The following is a 22,576-nucleotide window of genomic DNA, read 5'->3' as shown; positions in this document are numbered from 1 at the left end:
TCTTGGACACTGGTACCCCACAGGAGGTCATCCAGAGCTGTGGTACCACCCTCAGCTTGAGGCTCAGGTTGAAGACATGCTCCATAACTCCACACAGTTCGCCTGCGCAGGACTTTAGGAGTCTGGAGCTGATGCCGTCTGGTCCAGCTGCTTTCCTGGCCTTGATCTTCCTGAGCTCACTTCTCACCTGGGTGCTGGAGAAGGATAGGGGTTGAGGGAGTGTCTCAGTGTGGTGTGAAGTGAGGGGGTGTTGTTGGGATGAGTCACCAGTCGTCGGGGCTGAGGGTAGAGGGCTTTGTGTAAAGGTGTGAAGGGCTGTGGGGGGTGGTAATCCAGTGGTATGAGGTGACAAAAAGATAGGTCCTCTCGTTGGGTCTCTGTTTTAGTGAAAGACTTTAGTGGGATATATTTTATTCCTGTTGAGGAGCACAATGTCGCTCTAACCCCAGCCAAGACATTGTCAGCTGCCGTGATCTTGCTGTGATCAATACTCTGCGATGTTGCCGCAGCAGCCCCAAAGTCATGACAACAAGGCCTTAATGTAGGTGTTGGCTTTGGTGGTCACTGTGGAGCACACTCTCCGCCTTTGATGCAAACTTTAAAACTACGCACACAACAACAATCTCAGTTCTGGGTGCCTGCAATCTTCACAAGAAGTGAAATTGTCAAACCGCTAAACTATAAGAATGAAAGATCTTTGTCACTGTCTGCCATAAGAATAGAGTGCTATGACACCCAATCAAAGGTGAAAAACGAGGGCTAGTGGCGCAATGGATAACGCGTCTGACTACGGATTAGAAGATTCTAGGTCCGACTCCTGGCTAGCTCGTTTAATACTACCAAGTCTGTTATTTTTCTGTGTCTCTGGAACATAGTGTGACTGAAACCATATTTAGTCAGAACACGTCTTCAACTTTCCTGTACATGGGAAACATGGTATTGCTGTTAAAGGACACAATGTTGCCCAAACCCAGAACCAAGGCATTGTCAGCTGCCGTGATCTTGCTGTGATCAATACTCTGCGATGTTGCCGCAGCAGCCCCAAAGTCATGACAACAAGGCCTTAATGTAGGTGTTGGCTTTGGTGGTCACTGTGGAGCACACTCTCCGCCTTTGATGCAAACTTTAAAACTACGCACACAACAACAATCTCAGTTCTGGGTGCCTGCAATCTTCACAAGAAGTGAAATTGTCAAACCGCTAAACTATAAGAATGAAAGATCTTTGTCACTGTCTGCCATAAGAATAGAGTGCTATGACACCCAATCAAAGGTGAAAAACGAGGGCTAGTGGCGCAATGGATAACGCGTCTGACTACGGATTAGAAGATTCTAGGTCCGACTCCTGGCTAGCTCGTTTAATACTACCAAGTCTGTTATTTTTCTGTGTCTCTGGAACATAGTGTGACTGAAACCATATTTAGTCAGAACACGTCTTCAACTTTCCTGTACATGGGAAACATGGTATTGCTGTTAAAGGACACAATGTTGCCCAAACCCAGAACCAAGGCATTGTCAGCTGCCGTGATCGTATAGTGGTCAGTACTCTGCGTTGTGGCCGCAGCAACCCCGGTTCGAATCCGGGTCATGGCAATTGGTCCTCCCCTTGCGTCTCTGTTTTGGTAAAAGACTTTATTGGCATATATTTTATTTCTGTTGAAGAGCACAATGTTGCTCTAACCCCAACCAAGGCATTGTCAGCTGCTGTGATCTTGCTGTCATCAATACTCTGCGATGTTGCTGCAGCAACCCCGAAGTCATGACAACAAGGCCTTAATGTAGGTGTTGGCTTTGGTGGTCACTGTGGAGCACACTCTCCGCCTTTGTTGCAAACTTTAAAACTACGCACACAACAACAATCTCAGTTCTGGGTGCCTCCAACCTTCACAAGAAGTGAAATTGTCAAACCGCTAAACTATAAGAATGAAAGATCTTTGTCACTGTCTGCCATAAGAACAGAGTGCTATGACACCCAATCAAAGGTGAAAAATGAGGGCTAGTGGCGCAATGGATAACGCGTCTGACTACGGATTAGAAGATTCTAGGTCCGACTCCTGGCTAGCTCGTTTAATACTACCAAGTCTGTTATTTTTCTGTGTCTCTGGAACATAGTGTGACTGAAACCATATTTAGTCAGAACACGTCTTCAACTTTCCTGTACATGGGAAACAGGTTATTGCTGTTAAAGGACACAATGTTGCCCAAACTCAGAACCAAGGCATTGTCAGCTGCCGTGATCGTATAGTGATCAGTACTCTGCGTTGTGGCCGCAGCAACCCCGGTTCAAATCCGGGACATGACAATAGGTCCTCCCCTTGCGTCTCTGTTTTGGTGAAAGACTTTATTGGCATATATTTTATTTCTGTTGAAGAGCACAATGTTGCTCTAACCCCAACCAAGGCATTGTCAGCTGCTGTGATCTGATCAATACTCTGCGATGTTGCCGCAGCATCCCCGAAGTCATGACAACAAGGCCTTAATGTAGGTGTTGGCTTTGGTGGTCACTGTGGAGCACACTCTCCGTCTTTGTTGCAAACTTTAAAACTACGCACACAACAACAATCTCAGTTCTGGGTGCCTCCAATCTTCACAAGAAGTCAAATTGTCAAACCGCTAAACTATAGGAATGAAAGATCTTTGTCACTGTCTGCCATAAAAATAGAGTGCTATCACACCCAATCTAAGGTGAAAAAAGGGGGCTAGTGGCGCAATGGATAACGTGTCTGACTAAGGATGAGAAGATTCTAGGTTTGACTCCTCGCCATCTCGTACAATAGTACTTAGTCTGTTGTTTTGCTGTGACTCTGGAACATAGTGTGACTAAAACCATATTTAGTCAGAGCAGGTCTTCAACTTTCCTGTACATTGGACACACTTTATGGCTGTTAAAGGACACAATGTTGCTTAAACCCTGAACCAAGGCATTATCAGCTGCCGTGATCGTGTAGTGGTCAGTACTCTGCGTTGTGGCCGCAGCAACCCCGGTTCGAATCCGGGTCACGGCACTAATTAGAATAATGAGAATAAGAATAAGAAAACCTTTAATAGTCCCCCAGTGGGGAAATTACTTCTCACAACAGCATTACAGATGAGTGAGAATACAGGTACAGAACAGTTTGTGTTGGCACAGTAAAAAGCAGTACAGTTAGAGTGAGTATGAGGTCATTGCAGTGTTAATGCACAGTAATGGGTATAAGATTTGTACCGGTAACAATATACATGTTTTTTTACAGATTTACACAAATATTGTTCAGAGCAGGTTGGTATATAAACCACTGATGCAGTGGGTGAGTGACTGTAGTGGGACGTGGTCAACAGTTCTAATTATACAGTCTGACAGCAGCAGGTAGGAAGGATCTACGATATCTCTCCTTCACACAGCGAGGGTGGATCAGTCTGCTACTGAAGCTGCTCTCCAGGGCAGACAGTGAGTCTTCCAGTGGGTGAGAGTCCTGGTCCATGATGGATGTCAGTTTAGCCAGGACCCTTCTCTCACCCACCTCCTGCACCGTGTCCAGGACAGAGCTGGACTTCTTGATGATCCTGTCAAGTCTCTTCCTGTCCCTTACTGTGATGCTGCTGCTCCAGCAGACCACACCGTACAGGATGGCTGATGCCACTACAGAGTCATAGAAGGTCTTCAGGAGTGGCCCCCTCACTCCAGAAGACCGCAGTCTCCTCAGTAGGTAGAGTCTGCTCTGACCCTTCCTGTACAGTGCATTCGTGTTATGAGTCCAGTCCAGTTTATTGTTCAGATGCACACCCAGGTACTTGTAAGAGTCCACTCTCTCAATGTCCCTTCCCTGGATGTGCATCGGTGGTATGACAGCAGGATGCTGTCTGCGGAAATCCACCACCATCTCCTTCATTTTCCCTGCATTGATCAGGAGGTGGTTCCGCTGGCACCAGTCCACAAAGTTCTGAGTGAGTCCTCTGTACTCTGCATCGTCATAATCGGTGATCAGTCCGACGATCGCAGAGTCATCAGAGAACTTCTGCAGAACACAGCTGTCCGTGTCGTGTCTGAAGTCTGACGTGTAGAGGGTGAAGAGGAAGGGGGCCAGTACAGTCCCCTGTGGTTCCCCCACACTGCAGGTCAGAGTGTCAGACACACAGTCCCTGGCTATCACAAACTGAGGCCTGTTTGTGAGATAGTCCATAATCCACTCCGTCACATGAAGGTCAACACCAGCCTCCTCCAGTTTGTGTTTCAGAAGCACCGGCTGGATGGTGTTGAAGGCACTGGAGAAGTCAAAGAACATGATCCTCACAGTGCTGCCGGGCTTCTCTAGGTGGGAAAGAGCTCGATGTAGGAGGAAGATGACGGCGTCGTCTACTCCTATGCCGTGTCGGTAGGTGAACTGCAGCGGGTCCAGGTAGGTTCCCGCCGCAGAGCGGAGGTGACCCAGGACCAGTCTCTCCAGTGTCTTCACCAGGTGTGATGTCAGAGCCACTGGTCTGAAGCTGCTGGGGTCTCTGGCGTGCGGTGTCTTGGACACTGGTACCCCACAGGAGGTCATCCAGAGCTGTGGTACCACCCTCAGCTTGAGGCTCAGGTTGAAGACATGCTCCATAACTCCACACAGTTCGCCTGCGCAGGACTTTAGGAGTCTGGAGCTGATGCCGTCTGGTCCAGCTGCTTTCCTGGCCTTGATCTTCCTGAGCTCACTTCTCACCTGGGTGCTGGAGAAGGATAGGGGTTGAGGGAGTGTCTCAGTGTGGTGTGAAGTGAGGGGGTGTTGTTGGGATGAGTCACCAGTCGTCGGGGCTGAGGGTAGAGGGCTTTGTGTAAAGGTGTGAAGGGCTGTGGGGGGTGGTAATCCAGTGGTATGAGGTGACAAAAAGATAGGTCCTCTCGTTGGGTCTCTGTTTTAGTGAAAGACTTTAGTGGGATATATTTTATTCCTGTTGAGGAGCACAAAGTCGCTCTAACCCCAGCCAAGACATTGTCAGCTGCCGTGATCTTGCTGTGATCAATACTCTGCGATGTTGCCGCAGCAGCCCCAAAGTCATGACAACAAGGCCTTAATGTAGGTGTTGGCTTTGGTGGTCACTGTGGAGCACACTCTCCGCCTTTGATGCAAACTTTAAAACTACGCACACAACAACAATCTCAGTTCTGGGTGCCTGCAATCTTCACAAGAAGTCAAATTGTCAAACATACTATAGGAATGAAAGTTCTTTGTCACTGTCTGCCATAAGAATAGAGTGCTATGACACCAAAGTTACTTTAAAGAGAGGGCTAGTGGCGCAAGCAGACATTGTTTTACTACAGGAAACTCATATTCCCAAAATTATAAATTACACTCTGGCATCAGCAGAGTTCCCACATGCTTACTTAGCCGGTTACAATTTAAACAAAGAGGGGTCGCCATCCTGATAAATAAAAAGCTTAACTTTACTCATAACGATACCATTGTAGATCTAGAAGGGAGATATATAATCATTAATATCTTGATAGGAAACATTGAATATTGCATAGCTAATGTGTATGGCCCTAATGTTGACGACCCCTCTTTCTTTCACAGCTTCTTCACATCACTGTCTGCTCACTCTGGTTCCAAACTTATAGTAGGAGGGGACTTTAATTTAGTATTCAACCCAGAGTTGGACAGGCTAAGCAAAGCTGTGAGCAACAGGAACTTGCAATCAGTACAGACCTTAAAGCAGTATATGGATGTCTTTGGTCTCTGTGACACACGGCGTTCTCTTCATCCTACATCCAGGGAATATACCTTTTTCTCGCCAGTTCACCACTCTCACTCCCGTATAGATTATATTTAAGTAAATAACTCAGTCTTACAAGATGTCTCTGACACCAATATTCACACTGTCACAATCAGTGATCATGCACCAATGTCCATTTCGTTGATTAAGACAGTCACACCATCAACCAGGAATTTGAGGTTTAATACATCATTACTCAATGATCAAGACTTCATCAGTTATGTCAGGAGAGTATGGACAACCTTTATAGAAATCAACGATACACCGGAAATCTCACCCTATGTTCTTTGGGAGACTGGGAAGGCGGTTATGTGCGGTAGAATTATTTTATATTCATCGCACAAGAAAAAAAGGACATGTTGAATTAGAATTAGAGAAAAAAATAAAATCTCTAGAGATTAAATATGCTTCCTCTCCAACCAATGATAGAATCCTAGAAGACCTAAGGAATCTAAAGCTGAAATTAAACAATATAATTGATTGCAAAACTTAGTTTCAGATAGACCAATTACGCTGGGAGAACTTTGACCATGCTAACAAATGTGGTAAATTTCTAGCTAACCAATTAAAAAATAATAAAGAGAAACAAATCATCCATTCAATAACTAATAAGAAAGGGAATATTACTCGTGATCCCCATAAAATAAATGATACCTTTAATAACTTTTACCAAGAGTTATATACGTCCCAAATAGATCCATCCACCTCAGCCATAGAGGCGTTTCTGAATAAACTAAAACTGCCAAAGCTAAAGCAAGAACAATCCACAACTCTAGACTCATTGTTATCTTTGGCAGAACTACATGAAGCTCTGCAGGAGATGCCCAATAAAAAAGCTCCAGGACCAGATGGATTCCCAACTGAATTTTATAAAGAGTTCTGGTCCATGCTGGCACCCAGCTTTTACAATATGGTAGCTGAAATTAAACAACAGCATTCATTACCCACAAATATGAATTCTGCCTTTATAAGTCTGCTCCAAAAACCAGGAAAAGACCCTACACTCCCATCAAGTTATAGACCAATTTCACTAATAAATGTAGATCTAAAAATAGTGTGTAAAGCACTTGCTAGAAGATTAGAAAAAATCACTCCATATATAATTAACTCTGATCAAACAGGCTTCATTAAAGGTAGACAGTCAACAAACAATATGAACAGATTAATCAACTTAATTGATTATGTCACCACCCATAAACTAGAGTCAGCCATCGTCTCCTTAGATGCAGAAAAAGCTTTCGATAGAGTAAACTGGAAGTTTCTTTTAGCCACTCTGCACAAATTCGGCAATGGGAAATCATTCATAGACTGGATCTAAATATTATACAGCTCAGCAAACGCCGCAGTCAGAACAAACAACCAGATTTCACCAAGGTTTAATCTGCATAGAGGGACAAACAGGGCTGCCCACTTTCCCCATCACTATTTGCAATATTTATTGAAACTCTAGCCGCAGCTATAAGACAGCATGAATGAATTACTGGAATATCGACCAAATCAGTAAATCATAAAATAAGTTTATATGCTGACGATGTGTTACTGTTTCTCCTGGAGCCACAGACGTCTCTTCCTACAACTATCAGCCTCATAGATGAATTCTCAGGACTTTCAGAATGCTATATTAACTAGACCAAATCCATAGTGCTACCACTTAACCTTAAGGTGACTAACATCTTCTCTACCACACTCCATTCAGGGAACATTAAATACTTGGGCATTGAATTATTATTATTATCTATATACAATAGAGCTTATTGATCTAAACTACAATCCATTATTAAAACAAGTAGAAGCCGACCTCCAAAAGATGGCAGTCCTTACCCATTTCACTTATGGGAAGAATTGCCACTATAAAAATGATGATCCTGCCAAAAATTAATTAAATATTCTCAATGATTCCAACTCAGCCAGCCCAGGCGTGGTTTAAGACATTAGACTCCTACATCTCACAGTTTTTGTGGAAAACCAAGCCACCACAAATTAGTTTAAAAACTCTTCAAAAATCCAGACGCTGCGGCGGCCTAGAACTACCTAACTTCCATCACTATTTTCTTGCCAATAGACTGAACCATGTCCACAAATGGATAAAACCCATGCCAGCAGACTCCTCCTGGATAGACATTGAACAAACATTTTGTGGAAATATTAAAGTTGCAGATCTGCTCTTTATCAGCACCAAAATCAAACATTCTAGTTGTTACCAGTGCATTAGCATAAAAGCATCTCTGACAGCCTGGTGGGATTTTCTTAAAATTAATGGGTCTTCACTTACTCTTTGCCAAAACACACCTCTCTGGAACAACCCAGACATCATACAAAACAAAAAGGTAATACACTTTCCAACTTGGCATATCAAAGGGATAACACATCTGAAACATGTTTTCACAAGAGACAAGTTTACCTCTTTTAAAGAATTAGTGTCCCACTATGAAATCACTAGGGCCAATTTCATAGAATACCAACAACTAAAGTCAATACTTAATGCAAAAAATTAAGAATACTCCCATCCACATGCAACCACCACCAGTAATATCCAAAATCTATATCTTAATTTCCAATGTAGATCAGACAGTGAGCCTTCCGATCTCTAAATGGAAAGCTGATCTCAATATCACCACTAATTACACGTTCTGGAATAATATATGTTCTAATTCATTCAGAATGACAAAAAATACAAATTTACAACTAATACAATACAAAATTCTTCATAGAACTCACTATACAGGACAAAGGATGTTCCAAATGGGTCTCACAAACTCAAATATTTGCCCTCACTCTACAGATAACACAGCAGATAAATTCCTGCATTCTGGTCATGTTCACCTGTGCAGCAATTTTGGCAAAGAGTATGTGAACACCTGTCAACCTAGTTAAGCTGTCCAATCCCAGCGGCCCCTGCACTTTGTCTTCTAGGAGATTTAAGTGGGTTTGAGCTAGAGACAAACTCATCACACACACTTCTTTTTGCCCTCTGTGTCGCAAAGAAAATCATCCTTATGAACTGGAAAACTAAAAAAAAAATTAAGCATTACTCAGTACCTGAACAGCTTGTTAGATTATACCACCTTAGACACATTGTCTGCTTCATCAAATCAATGACAGAAACTATACTCCTTATTGATTCCATTTCCAGGTAAGGATGCATGGGGCTTGTTGTGGAAATCTTCTTATAAAGAAATCAACCGGAGATCATCAGTGTGATAAACCATCTCAAAGTTTACCCTCATGTCGACACGGAGTGGACACAAGATCTGTATTTATACCCTGTTACAAACCCCCACATGAGCTGTTGACTGGTCTTTGATATACATGAGTGCAGTAAACCCCCCTTTACTTCCTTTAACAATGTTCCCGTGGTCACTACAGTAAAACCCCACCATTTGATAACCAAATGCTTGATGACCCCCCAGGAACAACCCTCAGCCAGAGGCACAGCATCTCATGACAACACAAAATTTCCCACATTCTTCCCTTTTTGACACCAAGTGTCAAACATACAAGCAAGGGAAATTATTGTCAACATTTGAAGGTATTGTCCATTTGCTGTCTGTCTCCCTTTTAAGTCCTTGATATTCTGTTGGTGCTCGTCCACATTCATAGAAGGAAACATGGTTTCCCTACTTACAGAAGATTCCTTAAACCTGTTCTGTTGACGGAGTTTCCGATGTTGCTCTTCTGTTGATACCATCTCTGCTGTCGTTTGTTTTTTCTTTTTCCTAATGTTGATTTGTTTCGCAATCTGAAGACATTCAAACAGTTGAAGTTGATGTTCCACTGAATCTTCCACAATCAGCAATTCTCTAGCAGAAGCATCGTTGATGACGCTTTCATCAAATTTCTAGTCATCGGTGGTCCAAAACAGTATGTCAGGTCAGCTCCTGCTTTCAGGGGGAGAATTATTAAGGGAAGCTTAAAAGTATAAAACTAAAAGCAGTTACACCCTGCAAATAAATTAAATCATCAATGACACAAAGCAGTAGCAGCTAATGCTGATAAAAGTTAGTTAGATGTTAGTGTTAGTAAGTGTTAGTATTAGAAAAATAGAAATAGAAGAACAGTTTCTTACAGTGTGAAAACAGGAAACATGTTCAAAGTAAAAGCAAAAACTGTTTTAAAAGCTATTGTGGAATAGTCTCAGTAACCATTTTGTTACTGTAGTCAAACATTATAAAAATGTAAAGCAGAAAGTATCATAGGCTTCACTGTGAGGTCTTACTATGGCTCCTATGACAATTATATAAGACAGAATTATTTTAGATGTTTGTTGTGAAAATAATAAAACAGTAGCTGATGCATTTTTAAGGAATTTGAATAAAATCAACAATAAACAATAGACTCCTGTTTAGTTCAAATCGTTTTGAAGGATCTAATCATTCACCTTTTCAAACCTTAGCTTTGGAGGTTACAGCTGTTAAATAGTTCCTGGTAAATAGTACCTTGAGACTTTTATTATTTATGTTTTTGACTGATTGAAACTATTGCTTCTTATACATGCATTTGTGTCATTGGTCACAAATTTTAAAATTTAATTTAATTTGAATGTATTTTTAATCCAGTTTTGATTGTCATCTAGAAACCAACACTATCATTCTCAGAAGAAATTGTCTAGGTTAACATCAATAATATTCAGTCTTTTTCAACTCCTAATACTGGATGAGAAATCAGAACCACTTTCAAAACAGAAAAAATGTAAAAATCACAAACAAATATTTAGACCTCCTCCCTTTTGATACATGGATTTAACCCATGAGTCAATTGCTAAAAAGAAAAGAGATGTTAGCATGTGTACCTGGATTAACCCAGGTTCACCCTTCTTCAAAACCTGATTTCACAAAGATGATATGGATTAAAAAGGGACAAGAACAGAAATGATTGTATACTGTGGTCCTTCAGACATCTGTATAAAGCATCTCATTAGAAAAACTCATTTTACTGCAGATAATCTAAGATTAAAACAAACACAAGCATATAAAACAATCAAAAATCCCCAAACAAGCAAAAACAAAACTATATACTGTATGTACACTTAATTCAGTAACACCTTCTATAACTCTTACGAAGAAACAAAATAAAAATCAAGTCTGTGTTGCAGTCAGACGTCCAAGTCAAAAAGTCATGTATAGTCACAAAAAATAATCCCATGTAAATTGTTATATGGGAGAGATCTCTTCAAAATCACAAATCCATGGACACTAATACACTTCTAAAAACTTAAATTAAGATATCGCTTAGTGATTCTATTAAATGTTTTGTTTGTAAATTTTGCATCTCCAATAATCCAATATTTCTAGGAAAATTACGAATAGAATCAACTTTTTTAGTAAACCTTCCGGAGGAAATAATATGGCCACATAACACAAATTAACCCTGTAAAGTTATAGCAAATCCCAATAACGTGAGTCAGAGATAACATGAATACGCTAGATTCACATTCAGTTAGTATTCATTAATAAACCACCGGGACTGTCTGGGTGAAAACAGCTCTAAATGGTTCTAAAGTTAATTAACCCTTTAGTGTGAGGACAGACAAAGTGGGGGTGAGGTGTCAAACAATGGCACCTTGGCTCAGAAACTCAAGTAAAATCTATTCAGATGTTATCTGTTTCAGTAAACATCCACATCAACCAGTATCTGGTCATAATTACTATCCCGTTTTATCATTATCAATATTACATTATCATCACTCAGGGATGAAAATGCACTATAGAAAAAATTGGTTATTCATCTATTTTTCTATCAATCTGACATATATGCTTTCCCTATAAAATCTTTTAAAAATTTAATTCAATCCTACTGATTTCTTTTCAAAAACGTGTGGAGCATAAATAGTCTGGATATAAAAACTACTCATTCTTAATTTACTGTTGAAATTTAGTATTGATTTAAGAAACATCCTAATAATTTATGCCTTCTCTATATGTTTCTATGCTCATGTCTGTGTCTTCTCTATGCTCTGACCTGTTGTCCTCTGCTGTCTCTGTGGTTTAGCTGATTTTGATGAAAATCCTTTGCTCTGGATCTTACTGGATCTGGTTCTTCTTGATTAGGACAGTCATTATGATTCTGATCGCTCTGTCAGTGCTGTTGTCTTCTCCTTCATTCTTTGTCTTGGACCTTTCTCACACCGACTGGTGTAAACTTCCATCACCTTCAGTTCTTTGAAGAGTCAGCAGCTGTTCTTCCATCTCTCAGTCACCAACACCTTCCCGTCTTCACTCCTGAGCATTTGTTGCATCTTCCCTTTTGTTCTGATTTTGGTGCCTGTAATCAACAAACACCTACTACTGGAAGAAAATCCTTTTTTCCTGGAGGAGCAGTTAGTGAGAGTCTTGGTCTGTGTCCTGCACAGAGGTCAGAGAGAGGTCAGAGAGTGTCCTTTGTCCCCCACTGTGGGTCTTCTGCGTCTGGTCATCTGTCAGCTTTTGTTGGTCCTAGATTCCTGTAGAGATGACGTCTTCTTGATGGATCAAAGCTCCTCACACAGAGACAGCAGGGAACAGATCCCTGATTCCTCCCCTATATTTGCTAATTTCTCCCCATTGTTCACTTTCACAAGACTTTCTTTCTCAAAACAAATCTTACAGATTTCCATCTACTCTTAACCTTCCCTACCTTCTTCTTCCTTTTTGCCAACCTTACTCTTCTCCTGGTTCGACCTTCTGCTAAATGAGTGACAAGGACTACATAATAAAATGTTATTTGTTCTATATTTTACCTGGTGCCAAAGTTGAACATCCTCACCCAGTTTTCCACTGTTTGCAGCCTGTTAATCAGAGCCTGTAAGGATTAGTCATTTCTTTGGTTTTGTTCCTAGACTCACTTGGGCAGATGCTTAGACTTTAACTGGATTTTTTCAAACACACAAGTCTCCACTTATTCTGATCTTCCCATACCACAGCATGGTTAGACATTAGCATTCAAACAATTACCTTATGATGACTCTGTGGTGTGTTTTTCATGCTGCACACAGACACTGAAGGAGTCATCACAAGCTTATAGCATTATATTATTAGATCAATCATATGCCCTTTACTCCAGTGGGACATCCATAGATCTACTATCTCCATAATTAAGTATAATTAATAGTTATCTTATATAACAGTTATAATTAATCTAGACTTAAAAACCAACAATAACAAAAAACAAGCTACATCTGACACAAAGTGACATATAACACACAAGCTGAGCTTAAAGCGGTTCACAATCTTGCTTAATTTTTACTCGTACGGGGGTTTCCCTTATAAGCCCTCATGGCTTCGCAAATTCTTTGTAATCCTACCAGTGATCAATCAGTTACCTTTCCCTGTTTGTTTGTATTTTTTTTTATATCCACACTGGTGTCTGCTACTCACACAGTCCTTCACAGACTAATGGGCTCTCACTCACCATCAAGGTATTACAGAATTTAAACACGAACGTGACTTAACCAATACCAAGCGCTACAACACCCAAAGTGTTTCCGTAAACAGAGATGATTCATAACACTGTACTCACAAACTGAATGGAGCGTCCGCTGTCCGCCACCCAGACCCAGCATCAGGCGGGATTCCAGCCCCCCATTTGTTGGAGCGGAAATTTCCCTGAATCTCCTTTGAGATTCCCACCTGTGGTTTACCTTCAGTCTGGGCCAGGCGTCGATCAACGGAACATCCATCCCACTTCTGACACCAAATTGTTGTGGAAATCTTCTTATAAAGAAATCAACCGGAGATCCTCAGTGTGATAAACCATCTCAAAGTTTACTCTCATGTCGACACGGAGTGGATCACAATCACAATACCTCTAAGACGTAAGGCACATCTTACTACAGCATGTACAAAGTATCCACTGAGGGACTGAGGACACAAGATCTGTATTTATACCCTGTTACAAACCCCCACATGAGCTGTTGACTGGTCTTTGATATACATGAGTGCAGTAAACCCCCCTTTACTTCCTTTAACAATGTTCCCGTGGTCACTACAGTGAAACCCCACCATTTGATAACCAAATGCTTGATGACCCCCCAGGAACAACCCTCAGCCAGAGGCACAGCATCTCATGACAACACAAAATTTCCCACAGGCTCGGGTACTGCGTCATGTCTGGCACAGTGGTGGGGGGGTGACTGGTGGTTGGGGGTGCCTGCCTACCTAAGGAACCAGAACAACGGGACTAGTGGACTCTGGGCTGGCCGCATGGGTCCCCTGCGGCGGGGGTGTGGTGGCTGCTGAGACCGGCGGTCCTGTGCCGGAGTAGGGCCATTTTGAGGGTTGGCGTGTGCCTGTCTCCGGGGAGCGGAGGCGGGCCCCTCTGCCGGTGTGCGGGGGGCGGACCTGGGGGTGGAGACCTGGGACTCCTTCCGGGGGTGCCTGCCTGTGCCCACAGGGGTGTCTCTCCCCTGGGGCGCTGCCCCTGCTCGGGTGGGGCGCTGCCTGCCCTAGCAGTCCGATGCCCTCTGGCAACTGCTCGGGCCTGTTGCGGGGGGGTTGGCGGACTACTCAGGCTACAACCTGAGGCCCTGGGCGGAGGTTGGCCCTCAATACACAACCGCAGCGTATGTGTGTGGGTTTGAGTGTAGCACTACACGGGGCGAGCATGGGCATACTTGAGCAAGAGAATGGGTAAGTGTGAAAGAAGGGTGAGGATGGCTCTGGCTGTGCTGCGTGTGGCACCTGGGCAGTAGTATTGCGGTCCCTGGGTCTCGGCTGTCTCTTCCTGGCTGGGGGTTGTGGGGGACGGTGGATGGGTAGCAGAGCCAGTCGGGAACCTGGCTCTGCAGACCCTGGTGCTCTGCTTCCTAACTACATTTCTCCACATTCATCCACGTCGGTCTGCAAGGGGCGTCCTGCTGATGGAGGGACCAGTGCTACTGGGAAGTGGTTCCGTCCCTCCCAAGTGGGATGCTCTGCAGTTTTAATTGCATTAGCCATACACACTAGTCCAGGAATCTGGGGGCTCCTTCCGGGGGGGCCAGTAGACAGAGCCTTCCCATTGATGGCTCTGCCTGCTGGACCCCTCGGAGAATTGGCTATCTCCCCTTTGGTTCACGTATGATTGACTAGTTTGTTGTGAGAGAGTTTATGGTGTGTGTGTGATGATGTGTGTTGTACATGTAGGTGGGTGTATGCGTCTGTGTTTGTGTGAGTTTGTATGCGTGTGGTGCGGTTGGAGTGTGGGGGGTCCGGTTTTCCGCCCGGGATACGGTGATCGTCTACCTGGGTGGTCTCTTTTCTGCTGACCCCCACCAATTGCTGGCCTTGTGCTGCAGGCCGGTGTGGTGCCAGGGGAAGAGGTCGGGCCGATGGGGTAGGCCCTGCTCCACTCGTGTGGGGGTGGTGGACTGGGGGCGGGTTCCACTCTGGGCGTGGGGGCATCTCCTGGCGGGCTCCCTATGGACCGTGGGTCCTCGGGCTCCACTCTTTCAGGCTGACCCTCCCACCGGGGGGAGTGTTTGCCCCTGGTTCTCATGGGGCGGACAGCGTTGATCCCCGGTGGCCCACTCTGACCTTGGGTGCTGTGTTTGTGGCTGCTGCAGCTCTGCCTGGGAGGTTCTGTGTGGGCGGCTTGGGTCGCAACACCTGCCCTCCTGGAACTGAAGGTGTGTGGGCTCCCTGGCTGCTAGGGTTCTTTCCTCTGCTTGTTGGATGGGCGTAGTGGCCGAGACCCTCACATTACCCTGGCTTCCACAAGTGGCATTGTTCATGCACCAACGTCTGCCTCACCCTTTGGGTGAATAATATCAAGCTACAGCCTTACTAACCTTGTAGTGGGACACTTTCCAAATCCAACTTTAAGTATTACTGAAACTTATCACTACCAATATCAATAATGTGTGAATATGGAAATTGTGGTGTTGTATGTCATGACTTTTATTAAGTTGTATGGGATATGTATAACAATGCACACATGTATGTATATGATATGTATATGTTTGTATGAGTATGTGCGCACACCTTAACACTATTATTGGTATTACAGTAGTAATAATCTCCAAGGTAAACCACAGTACAACAGTTGTTTAGTTATGAATGTGTTAGCCTAAGGTACATCCCTGCTTTTTATTTATTTTGCTCCGATTGTTTACTTAACAGATCTGCTTAGTTTTAGCAGCTGGTTGCACCCCTTACCCGCCCCCTTAACCCCCCCCCCCCCCACCCTCCCCCATACACACCCTAAAGCAGAAACGTAACCTGTCCACCAACACAGCAACATCACATATTTGGGATTAGCTAAATAAACCATCAAATAAACCATAAATCAAGAAGAGTATATATATTATATTATAATTTACATGTTTACACATTAATATTATATATATATATATACTCCTCTTGTTAAAGCAAAGCTGTCCATCACAATATGGCATTCAGCGTAAGATATGCAGCTTGCTAAACTGCTGGACAGAACAAAAAAAAAAAAAAAAAGTAAATAGGGTCACAGTCAATTCCTCAGTAGAAATGTTTGGCTATATAAACTAGCAAAGTGTGTTAAAAAACATTTAGTTCAGAGGATCTCATTCATATTTCCCAATTTTGTCTCTTCCTCTTTTACTTGGAAAACAGTTTGTCTGTATGTGAGGTTTTACACATTAGCCAATTTGCTGCAGAAAGGAGAAAAAAAAAACGCTCTGAGGTGTTAAAGCATGGCTCTCAGGTGTTCAAGCATGTCTGATCTTAGGTAAACACGATTCTAGCAAATGGATTGTCCTCCAAAGAGCACTTGTATCAGTCTTTAGGCTTGGGAAACGCTTAGTTTTCTTGTGGGGTTTTCACCTCACAGAGAGCAGAGTTAAAGGCCTTGTTGGAACAGTAGGAAGCGCGTCAGGCTTATAATCTGACGGTCCTGAGTTCAAGCCTCACACAAGGCAAATTTTAAATTGCATTTAATTTGTTGTTAACCACCACTGATTGGCAGGGAGGAAAGGTGTTTTTTATAACTTTAGGCTAGGCAACTATGTAAAAATCTTAAGAAGACATACAATTTTGATGATGAATAGCTGCTACCTCAACAACAAGTTGGATCAGATGGTTGCCATGGTCTTCAATGTAATGGATAATTAGAAAAATCAGGCATTGCTGATTCAATGGTAGAATTCTCGCTTACCATGCAATAGACCTGGGTTCGATTCCCAGCCAGGGCAAACAGACAATGTTAAACGTACAGCACTGGAAAAAGTGGTTGCCGTTTAGTCCTCAACAGACAAGAGATCTATATAAAGTAACAGCATCCATAAACTTAATGAGGTCAAACCTTATACAGGAATTTCAAGACATCTTGGTTGTTTTTACCTTAGAAAATAGGATTAGTTACCTGAAAAGGGACTTGATCCCGGGATCCTCAGATTAAAAAACGTGTGCTCATTTAGAAAAACTACTGCCTGGGACCACTTGATACCATGATTTGACTGTATGAGTATTGAGAATAGCATCGTGCACATCAAAACCTAAGAAACTCACATAAACAGGGACTTGAACACTGGACCTTCTTGATACTTAGCTATGACTGTATGAGTAGTGGAAATTATACAGTGCACTTTATAATTGATGATCCTTTTCAGATGTAGGGACTGACAATCAGTAAGATCAACTACTGCCTGTAAGCACTTGATACCGTGACATGACTCTATAATTAGTGGTAATAACATGATGCACTTTAAATATTGACTGTCAGCTCTAGGAATCGCTCACCTCAGCGTGGACTTGAACCTTGGACCCTCTTGATACTATAATATGACTGTATGAGTGGTGGAAATTACACCGTGCACTTAAAAACCTGATGGTTGGCTCTAATTAAAGATCACCTGACCAGGGAATTGAACCCTGGCCCCTCAGAATAAAAATTTGATACTCTACCATCTGAGGTACCCAGCCTTTAACGACAACTGCTCCTAAACGTTTAAAGTTCCTAGTACAGCCGATCATAAAAAACTACTTTGCCAAGACTCATGCACAAAGCGAACCCAGGCTTCCAGTACAGGTACTCCTACAAATGTAAAATTCCTACTACAGCTGACCACAAAAAGTAGTTTGCCAAGTGTGGTGCATTGAGTCTCTGAGTTGTCCACACAAACAAATTAACTCTTCAATAAACAAATATGTGCATCCTTCACAGTGAAACATATTTACAAGGGTTGAAGGTCTACTTCATTGATGTGACTGACTTTTGCATGGGCCAGCTTGATACCTTGGTGTCATTGTCTAAGTAATCACAAGAACACCAGGCATTTCAAGACATGTTGGTTGTTTTTACCTTAGAAAATAGGATTAGTTAACTGAAAAATGATTTGATCCCTGGGATCCTCAGATTAAAAACCTTGTGCTCATTTAGAAAAGCCACTGCCTGGGACCACTTGATACCATGATTTGACTGTATGAGCATTGAGAATACCATCATGCACCTCAAAAACTGACAAACTAGCCTGAACAGGAACTTGAACCCTGGACCCTCAGATTAAAAGTCTGATGCTCTACCGACTGAGCTACCCAGGCCTCAACTTAAACTCTTCTTAGACGTTTACATTCCTAATATTAGTGACTTAGTGACCTGAAAACAAATGTTGGAACTAATATTAGTTGCATGAAAACATACTTAAACACAGAATCCTCACATTTAGGGACTGGCGATCAGTTAGATCAACTACTGCCTGGGAGCACTTTATACCATGACATGACTGTATGAGTAGTGGTAATAACATGATGCACTTTAAAACCTGACAGTCAGGTGTAGCAAGCGCTCAGCTGAACAGGGACTTGAACCGTGGACCCTCTTGATACTATGATTTGACTGTATGATTAGTGGAAATTATACCGTGCACTTTATGACCTTATGATTCTTGAACCCTGGCCCCTCAGATTAAAAGCTTGATACTCTACCATCTGAGGTACCCAGCCTTGAAGGTCTACTACATGGATGTGACTGACTTTTGCATGGGCCAGCTTGATACCTTGGTGTCATTGTCTAAGTAATCACAAGAACACCAGGCATTTCAAGACATCTTGGTTGTTTTTAATTTAGAAAATAGGATTAGTTACCTGGAAAATGACTTGATCCCGGGATCCTCAGATTAAAAAACGTGCGCTCATTTATAAAAACTACTGCCTGGGACAACTCGATACCATGATTTGACTGTAAGAGTATTCAGAATACCATCATGCACCTCAAAAATTGAGAAACTTGCCTGAACGGGGATTTGAACCCTGGACCCTCAGATTAAATATTTGATGCTCTACCGATTGAGCTACCCAGGCCTCAGCTTAAACTTCTCCTAGACATTTACATTCCTAATATTAGTGACGTAGTGACCTGAAAAGAACTGTTGGAAGTAAAATTAGTTGCCTGAAAACATACTTACACACATGATCCTCAGATTTAGGGACCGGCGATCAGTTAGATCAACTACTGCCTGGGAGCACTTGATACCGTGACATGACTCTACGAATAGTGGTAATAACATAATGCACTTTAAAAGCTGACGGTCAACTCTAGGAATCACTCAACTTGAACAGGAACTTGAACCCTGGACCCTCTTGATACTATGATATGACTGTATGATTAGTGGAAATTATACCGTGCACTTTATGACCTCATGATTCTTGAACCCTGGCCCCTCAGATTAAAAGTTTGATACTCTACCATCTGAGGTACCCAGCCTTGAAGGTCTACTACATGGATGTGACTGACTTTTGCATGGGCCAGCTTGATACCTTGGTGTCATTGTCTAAGTAATCACAAGAACACCAGGCATTTCAAGACATCTTGGTTGTTTTTAACTTGGAAAATAGGATTAGTTACCTGGAAAATGACTTGATCCCGGGATCCTCAGATTAAAAAACGTGCGCTCATTTATAAAAACTACTGCCTGGGACAACTCGATACCATGATTTGACTGTAAGAGTATTCAGAATACCATCATGCACCTCAAAACTTGAGAAACTAGCCTGAACAGGGACTTGAACCCTGGACCCTCAGATTAAAAGTCTGATGCTCTACCGACTGAGCTACCCAGGCCTCGACTAAAACTATCCCTAGACGTTTACATTTTTAATATTACTGACTTAGTTACCGGAAATCAATTGTTGGAAGTAAAATTAGTTGCATGAAAACATACTTAAACACATGATCCTCAGATTTAAGGACCAGCGATCAGTTACATCAACTACTGCCTGGGAGCACTTGATACCGTGACATGACTCTATGAATAGTGGTAATAACATAATGCACTTTAAAAGCTGACGGTCAGCTCTAGGAATCACTCACCTGAGCAGGGACTTGAACCCTGGACCCTCTTGATACTATGATATGACTGCATGATTAGTGGAAATTATACCGTGCACTTTATGACCACATGATTCTTGAACCCTGGCCCCTCAGAATAAAAGTTTGATACTCTACCATCTGAGGTACCCAGCCTTGAAGGTCTACTACATGGATGTGACTGACTTTTGCATGGGCCAGCTTGATACCTTGGTGTCATTGTCTAAGTAATCACAAGAACACCAGGCATTTCAAGACATCTTGGTTGTTTTTAACTTAGAAAATAGGATTAGTTACCTGAAAAATGACTTGATCCTGGGATCCTCAGATTAAAAAAACGTGCGCTCATTTATAAATACTACTGCCTGGGACCACTCGATACCATGATTTGACTGTAAGAGTATTCAGAATACCATCATGCACCTCAAAACTTGAGAAACTAGCCTGAACAGGGACTTGAACCCTGGACCCTCAGATTAAAAGTCTGATGCTCTACCGACTGAGCTACCCAGGCCTCGACTAAAACTCTTCCTAGACGTTTACATTCTTAATATTACTGACTTAGTTACTGGAAATCAATTGTTGGAAGTAAAATTAGTTGCATGAAAACATACTCTATGAATAGTGGTAATAACATGATGCACTTTAAAAGCTGACGGTCAGCTCTAGGAATCACTCACCTGAGCAGGGACTTGAACCCTGGACCCTCTTGATACTATGATATGACTGCATGATTAGTGGAAATTATACCGTGCACTTTATGACCACATGATTCTTGAACCCTGGCCCCTCAGAATAAAAGTTTGATACTCTACCATCTGAGGTACCCAGCCTTGAAGGTCTAGGTCATGCACTCATTTAGAAAAACTACTGCCTGGGACCACTTGATATCATGATTTGACTGAAAGAGTATTGCGAATACCATCATGCACCTCAAAACCTGACAAACTAGCCTGAACAGGGACTTGAACCCTGGACCCTCAGATTAAAAGTCTGATGCTCTACCGGCTGAGCTACCCAGGCCTCAACTATAGCTCTTCCAAGACATTTACATTCCTAATATTAGTGACGTAGTGACCTGAAAAAAATTGTTGGAAGTAAAATTAGTTGCCTGAAAGCATACTTGAACACATGATCCTCAGATTTAGGGACCAGCGATCAGTTAGATGAACTACTGCCTGGGAGCACTTGATACCGTGACATGACTGTATGAGTAGTGGTAATAACATGATGCACTTTAAAACCTGACAGTCAGGTGTAGCAAGCGCTCAACTGAACAGCGACTTGAACCCTGGACCCTCTTGATACTATGATATGACTGTATGATTAGTGGAAATTATACCGTGCACTTTATCACCTGATGATCCTTTCAGATTCAGGGACTGGCGATCAGATAAATCAACTACTGCCTGGGAGCACTTGATACCGTGACATGACTCTATGAATAGTGGTAATAACATGATGCACTTTAAAAGCTGACGGTGAGCTCTATAAAAGTTTTATACTCTACCATCTGAGGTACCCAGCCTTGTAGGTCTACTACATGGATGTGACTGACTTTTGCATGGGCCAGCTTGATACCTTGGTGTCATTGTGGTGGAAATTTTCCATAAAGAAGCAGATGAGAGAGTTGTCCTTTTGTGCAATTTATTGAAATAATAAAGAAAATAAAAATAATGGGGAAAGCAAATAAAAAGCATGGATGTTGATCGTGCACATCAACAAACCAAAAACTAGCTGGGGAGATAAGTGCACACACCACGAAGGTGTGATGCAAAGAGCCCACAATCCTCAAGTTGCTTCTGCCTTTTAACCCCTTTCTCTGGCTCTGGTGGAATGTCTCTCTGCAGCAATGGAATTGTTTGCGCCACCTTATCTCGCTGTGAGTGAGAATGTTTGCTTTCTCACTTCTGCATCGTCATGTCTTGTTATTCAAAGGAAGGAACACCGAGCTTCCAAGACAAGATGCATTTGCTTTAACAGCCTTGGGTCTGGTGGGGAGTCAGATAGGATGGAGCCAGAGTCCGGGTGTAAAAGACAAACATATATCATAAATTATTAGTCAGTCAAATGGAACATCTGATGTGTAAACTTGATGTACGACAGCACAAGAGATTAGTTGTTTGTGTAAGAATGTTCAGTATTGCACCTAACCAGCACATGACGAGTGTGTTGGATAAGAAACAGCACTAAGGTAAAATTTTTCCATTACATTCCCCCCTTTTGATTACACATTAATCAAACACTAAAATAATAAAAATTTTCAAACATTGCATTTTGTAGTAACAGCCTTTACAAATGAAACAGTAAGTGTCCCGAACCGTGTAGGCAGGACCTCCGTCCACGATCCGTGGAGGAGGAGGCGGCTGGTGAGGAGGGATCATGGGACACGATCGGTAGGGCTTGAGACGGCTGATGTGAAAGGTAGAGTGTATCCTCATGGTCCTGGGCAATGAGAGCCTCACAGAAACAGGGTTACTAACACGTGAAATAGTGTATGGACCAATGAACTTTGGGGTCAACTTGCGGGTCTGGGCCTGTAACCTGAGGTCCCTGGTGGATAACCAGACCTGGTCGCCCACCTTGTACCCCGGACCCGGTGTCCGCTTACGGTC

General features: G+C 42.6%; 7 non-coding genes across 7 annotated transcripts; 2 read left to right on the top strand and 5 right to left on the bottom strand.

Moving 5' to 3' along the window:
* Positions 1-1,520: 1,520 nt before the first annotated feature.
* Positions 1,521-1,592, top strand: trnah-gug (transfer RNA histidin (anticodon GUG)). The gene has a single exon. It is a non-coding gene; the product is annotated as a tRNA-His (tRNA).
* Positions 1,593-2,932: 1,340 nt separating this feature from the next.
* On the top strand, positions 2,933-3,004 carry trnah-gug (transfer RNA histidin (anticodon GUG)). Its single transcript has one exon. It is a non-coding gene; the product is annotated as a tRNA-His (tRNA).
* Positions 3,005-18,123: 15,119 nt separating this feature from the next.
* Positions 18,124-18,196, bottom strand: trnak-uuu (transfer RNA lysine (anticodon UUU)). The gene has a single exon. It is a non-coding gene; the product is annotated as a tRNA-Lys (tRNA).
* Positions 18,197-18,882: 686 nt separating this feature from the next.
* trnak-uuu (transfer RNA lysine (anticodon UUU)) lies at positions 18,883-18,955 on the bottom strand. Its single transcript has one exon. It is a non-coding gene; the product is annotated as a tRNA-Lys (tRNA).
* A 687-nt stretch (positions 18,956-19,642) lies between these two features.
* On the bottom strand, positions 19,643-19,715 carry trnak-uuu (transfer RNA lysine (anticodon UUU)). The gene has a single exon. It is a non-coding gene; the product is annotated as a tRNA-Lys (tRNA).
* Positions 19,716-20,402: 687 nt separating this feature from the next.
* Positions 20,403-20,475, bottom strand: trnak-uuu (transfer RNA lysine (anticodon UUU)). Its single transcript has one exon. It is a non-coding gene; the product is annotated as a tRNA-Lys (tRNA).
* A 436-nt stretch (positions 20,476-20,911) lies between these two features.
* On the bottom strand, positions 20,912-20,984 carry trnak-uuu (transfer RNA lysine (anticodon UUU)). The gene has a single exon. It is a non-coding gene; the product is annotated as a tRNA-Lys (tRNA).
* Between the last annotated feature and the right edge of the window lie 1,592 nt (positions 20,985-22,576).

This window comes from Betta splendens, chromosome 5 (genome assembly GCF_900634795.4).
Source record: "Betta splendens chromosome 5, fBetSpl5.4, whole genome shotgun sequence".
Classification (NCBI taxonomy): domain Eukaryota; kingdom Metazoa; phylum Chordata; class Actinopteri; order Anabantiformes; family Osphronemidae; genus Betta; species Betta splendens.
The sequence above is the reverse complement of the archived record's forward strand: the minus strand, read 5'-3'. Positions and strand labels throughout refer to the sequence as shown.